Source organism: Theobroma umbraticum, unplaced genomic scaffold (assembly GCF_002168275.2).
Source record: "Theobroma umbraticum cultivar Fairchild unplaced genomic scaffold, ASM216827v3 scaffold_30.0, whole genome shotgun sequence".
Classification (NCBI taxonomy): domain Eukaryota; kingdom Viridiplantae; phylum Streptophyta; class Magnoliopsida; order Malvales; family Malvaceae; genus Theobroma; species Theobroma umbraticum.
This window is the reverse complement of record NW_018397254.1, coordinates 13516284-13522325: the sequence shown is the minus strand read 5'-3', so window position 1 is coordinate 13522325 and position 6042 is coordinate 13516284. Positions and strand designations below refer to the sequence as shown.

General features: G+C 31.7%; 1 non-coding gene across 1 annotated transcript; it reads right to left on the bottom strand.

Annotated features, from left to right (window-relative positions):
* On the bottom strand, positions 1-107 carry LOC149527787 (small nucleolar RNA R71). The gene has a single exon (XR_016352285.1). It is a non-coding gene; the product is annotated as a small nucleolar RNA R71 (small nucleolar RNA).
* Positions 108-6042: the final 5935 nt, after the last annotated feature.

Genomic DNA, 6042 nt, shown 5'->3' with positions numbered 1-6042 from the left:
AAAATGAGGAATGATATTACATCATTCATGTAGCAAGTTTCAAAATCATTGAACAAAGCTTGGGAAAGATACAAAGAATTACCTTGACATTGTCCTCATCATGGTCTTTCAAAGTGGTTTCAAGTGCAAACTTTTTACAATGGGTTCAATGGGTAGGTTCGAACCACCATTGATATTATTGCCGGAGGAGTTTGAATGGCTAAACTGATAAATGAGACATGCAATCTATTGGAAGAGATGTTTGCAAACAACTACTAATGGCTAGTAGAGCGATTAACACATAACAGAGTAGTTGGAATTCATGATATAGATGCCATGTCAACATTATTTGCACAAGTAGTAGTTTTAACTAAAACTCTCGAATCTTTTAATACTAACTCTGTGTAACGCCCTTTTGTAGCTTGTGAGTATTATGAAGATAATCATGCTAGTCATCAGTGCCCAAGCTTAGTAAAGATAGTGGAATTTGTGAGGAATAGATAATAGAATAACTCTTATTCCAACACATACAATCTAGGGTGGAGAAATCATCCCAATTTCTCTTAGGTTAACAATCAAGGGTTGACAACAACTTTCATGCCAAATGCACTTCCAAGATTCCAACAATAACCTAAAGCACTTCTTTCAGAAAAGAAGCTAGCTATTGAAGATTTGCTAAGGTAGTACATGACGCAGAATGACAACATCATTGAAAGTTAAGTAGCTTTCATTCAGAGTCAAGCAGCCTCACTTCGAAATCTTAAGACTTAAGTTAGTCAATTTGCCAATTTATTAAATAACCGAACTCAAGGAACATTACCTAGTGATACAAAGGCAAATCCGAGGAGAAAGGGCAAAGAGCATGTCAAGGCCATCACTTTGAGAAGTGGAAGGGAAGTTGAAAGTAACCATAAGAAGTTGCATAATAAGACAAAACTGTGGAGAATGATATTTAGATTTTGAAGTCTTGTGATCAATGTCAAGCAAAAATGACCAAGGCAATTGAACTGCCACCATGTTTTCCTCAACGCTTCAAGAAGCAACAAGAAAAGAGTCCATTTTATAAATTAATGAAGGTATTTAAAAAGCTTCACATTAGCATTCCATTTGCAGAGGCACTAGAGCAAATGCCATCCTACGTAAAATTTCCTACGGACATTCTATCCAAGAAAAAGAGATTAGGTGAGTTTAAGATGGTGGCATTCAGTGAGGAGTACAGTGCAATCATTTAGAATAAGCTTCCTCCAAAACTTAAAGACCTAGGCAGTTTTACTATTCTTTACATAATTGGTGCGTTATTCTTTGCCAAAGCTTTGAGTGATCTAGGGGTGAGTATTAATTTGATACCATTGTTAATCTATAATAAATGGGGTTTAGGGGAGATCAAGCCCACCGCTGTAGATAGAACTTTCACATATCCTAGATGCATAGTGGAAGATGTGTTTGTCAGAGTGGATAAATTCACTTTTTCAATTGATTTTATAGTTCTTGATATGGAGGAAGATAGAAAGGTTCCTATTATCCTTGGGAGACCTTTCTTATGCATAACTAGAGCACTCATTGATGTTGAAAAGGGAGAACTTACCTTGAGAGTACAAGATCAAGAGGTAACTTTTAATATCTTTCGTGCTCTAAGGTTCACTAATGATCATGGTGAGTGTTTTGCAATTAGTGTGGTAGATAGGGCCACAAATAAAGTCATCATAGAAAATCATCTTGTTGATTTTGTTTTGCCTCTTATTGGGAGAAAGAGGATCAAACAGTTCTCAATCATGGTCTTTACGGATCAAATCATCCATGTAATATACAAAAAGAAACTCCAGATATTTGATATCTTTCTCTTTGAATGAGATCTCAATTCTAGTGACAGTTTCATTAGATATCTTACAACTAGAAGCAACATTGATTTTTGAATCTAAGCCCAATAATGAAAAAGTTATAGAATGTGTTAATACATTGAATACCCCATCTTAGGTAATGGAAACTTTGTTTGAATTGTTAGACTTGCTTTCATCTTCATCCTTAATAGTGGAACCTTAAATTGAGGATTTTTCTAAGTTAAAACTCAAATCATTGCCAAAACATTTGAGGTATGCATATCTTGGAAACTCATTTACTCATCTATTTATTGTTGCATCTGATCCTAATAATAAGTAGGAAGAAAAGTTACATAGAGTTTTGAGATAGCATAAAAAGGCACTAGGGTGGTCAATAGTTGATATCAAGGGATAAGTCTTTCAATATGCATGCACAAAATTTTGTTAAAGGATAATTATAAAGCCACTATTGAGCATCAGAGGAGATTGAATCCAATTATGAAAGAAGTAGTTAAGAAGGAAATAATCAAGTGGCTAGATGTAGGCATCATTTATCCAATTTTAGATAGTGAAGAGGTAAGCTCGATGCAATGCGTACCAAAGAAAGGTGGAATAACATTAGTGGTTAACGAAAACAATGAGCTCATTCCCACACGGACAATCATTGGATGAAAAGTATGAATAGACTACAGAAGCTAAACAAAGCCTCAAGGAAATATCATTTTCCTTTACCTTTCATTGACTAAATGTTGGATAGGTTAGCTAGATGAGAGTAATATTGTTTCTTTGATGGATACTCAGGCTATAATCAGATTGCCATAGGTCTAGAAGATTAGGAGAAAACAACCTTTTCCTGTCTCTATGGTACTTTTGCATGTAGATGGATGCCATTTGGATTGTGTAATGCTCTAACCACATTTAAATGGTATATGATGTCTATCTTCTTGGATATGGTGGAGAAAATCATAGAGGTATTTATAGATGATTTCTCAATCTTTGGTAATAATTTTTATGAATGTTTACTCAATGTTGATAGGGTATTGCAAAGATGTGAGGGGACAAACTTAGTTTTAATTTGGGAAAAATGCCATTTTATGCTACAAGAAGGCATTATTCTTGGTCATAAAGTGTCGAGCAAAGGATTGGAGGTGGACAAAACCAAGATTGAGACCATTGAGAAACTTCCACCACTAACCCTGATAAAAGGTATTCAAAGTTTCCTTGGGCATGCTAGTTTCTATCAGTGGTTCATTAAGGATTTTTTTCAAAATTGTTAGACCTTTGTGCAATCTTTTAGAAAAAGACATCCCATTTAAATTTGATGATGCATGTCATGCTTCATTTATAAAACTAAAAAAGAAGTTGACATCAACACCCATTAGTGTAGTTCCTGATTGATCACTCCTATTTGAACTTATATGTGATGCTAGTGATCATGCTATAGGTGTAGTTTTATGACATAGAAAGATACAAAGTGAAAGAAGGCAGAATAAATGGGATTTGGGGGAAGGGAAAAGAAGAAGAGGGAGGATTAATGAGGCCTATTATTGAAATTTCACTTGCTTAGATTTTTTGATCAGTTTAGGTGGAAAGGCAATGCTTCGATGATTGAACCACGGTGTCCCCAAAACCGGTGATCACAACCAACACTAAAAAACCAATCCAATTGTGGCCATCGACATCGGTTCCAGTTGGTTGCAATGAATTGATTGCTTGGCCTTAATTTTGACTAACAATAATTAATCAATCATTAATTATAAAAATTTATTTAGTTTAAAATAAAAAAATAAGAGTGTGATTAAATGCAATAAAAAAATAAAAGCTTATTTGAATTGTTCTCAATAATTTAGGGATTTTCTTAAGTATTATGCCATTAGATAATTACTAAGGAGGTGATTTATTATGGAGTTATATGCTACCATTAGATTATACTTTATCCATCATGTTAATGTAAATATTTTTTTTTCTTATTATTCTTTTTTTTATCTTCTAGTGTATCAATATATTTTTCACTTTAATTTAAAATTTTAAATTCAAACTCACACTTCCAAGTGTTCTTTATACTTTTAATACAAGATTAAGAAAATAGCTACTACACATAAAGCATCTTAAAGCACAAGTGGTGAACTAGAGGATCGCACATATTTTTAGAGAAGCTAATATGGATGTTGATCAATTGGCAAGGATTTATTGCAAATTTTTAATTCGAGTGTGGTCAGAAATTGAGTAATATGATGAAAATTGATATTTAACCTACAAAACTTGATATCCCTAATTTTTGTTCCTTAGTTATTTGGGTTACTTGTTTTTTGTACTTTCAATAAGCCGACTTACGTTTTAAGCGTTTATTTAATTAATAAAATTTTTATATATTTTTTAGAAAAAAGTGCTCTTTATACTTAATTTTAATATCATTATAAAAAAAAAGAGAGAAAATTTTACTACTAAAAGAAATGGTGACATTAGCTTGCTCTTGATGATTGCCATGTGCTTAACCAGTCCATGTTATTAAATAGTACCAGTGGCATATTTACAAAACATAATTTGAGGAATGAAAATCTCATTTTATATTTGTTAGCTTTATTAACTTTAAAATGATTATAGTTTTAAAATGACGAAAATAATAAAAATGACTTGAATTATCTTTGAATTTGTTTGAATGATTTTTGAAGTTGTTTGAATAAGTTTTGAACTTAAGTTGTTTATGTTAAAAACTCCTATACATTTACTTTTAAAGTGCTTAAGTGTTTTCATGTAAAAACGAATTTAAAATATTTATAAAAAATAAGCTACATGGGCAAACCCCTCATTTATTAAAGGTTGACCCCCATTCAAAGAATGTGCGAAATTCCCCCCCCCCCCCACCCTCTCCCATTTCCCTTTTCTTCCCCACCATATAGGGTTGATCGTTAGAGTTTAAAACCAGCCGCTAGATATGAAATTCAAAAGTAAAATGACTAATTTCTTCACCAAACATTTTCTAACGATTTCAAAACGTTTCCAATTATAAAAAAGATTTCTTCAACACATTTTCTAGGTTCAAAGAATTGAGAAAAATATCAAACCATCAACGAATCAAATGTTATGAAGAAAATATTAAACCAAGTTAGAGCAAGTTATTCACATTCTTCCACCAAGCTTTTAAGTTATCTTTGTGCCATAATTTCTGTCTGCTTTCATGCCTATCATTTGTATTCATCTTTATCACTGTCATACTTTTCCATACTTGTACTTATCTAGCAAAACTCACTTTTTAGAGGTTTATTTGCTTCAATCTTGTAAAAAGGAAGGATTATATCTTAGCCTTCAAAAAGTAATGTTTGAAGGTTGCACTTGAGTCTTGAAAAGTATAGAAGTTATACCTTAACCTTCAAAAAGTAGTGATTAAGGCTCTGTTTGAACATTTAAAAGGTATTGTATTAAATTTATTCCATATTAGCATCCGAGCATTTGGCTGATTAGTTAGTGCATTATCCCTCTGCCTAAAGAGTAGGGTTCGAATCCCCCTTCTCTAATTATTAAAAAAAAATTATTCTATATTATATTAAACTCCTTAACTTGTTCAAGTAAAGGAGGTAAGCACTAAGAAAGGGCCAAACCTTTATAAATTCTTTATGCATTTTCTCTTTACTCTTCTTGTGCATTTTACTTTACTTTGAAGAGATTTGAAAATTTGTTCTTAACTTGTTTATTTTTTAATTTACTCTTCAAATTACTTTTAACACACTTTGATGGGAAAATAAGTTTGAGAAAATTATTTTTAACTTGCCTTCATTGGAAATTTAATTTTGAGATAAGAAATTTTATAAATCCAATTCACTGTCTTCTTGAATATTTCTATATTATTATTGAGTTAACATTTCTAATAATATTCAAAGGATAATATCTAAATTAGCCCTTCAATATTATGAAAATTGGAAATAAGTTCGCATCTTTAATTGGATAAAATTAAGGCTATATATCCATTAAATCTAAAAATTGAGGAATCATGTCCAATTTAGCAAACAAAAAGAGCACATCCTCCTCAATCGTTGCATTATAATTAATCAATCACAATCATGAATTATGCAAGATGGATGAAACAAACCCACTCTTGTAAGATGCATTATTATATAATTTTTTATTGTGATTAGATAATTTCAAAATATTGTATTGGGTTTTGCGGTTCTTGACATTCAATCTCCCTAATTTGGATGTCTTTATGATTTGGGGTTGTATTTACTTTTTATGTCTTGTTAATTTTTCT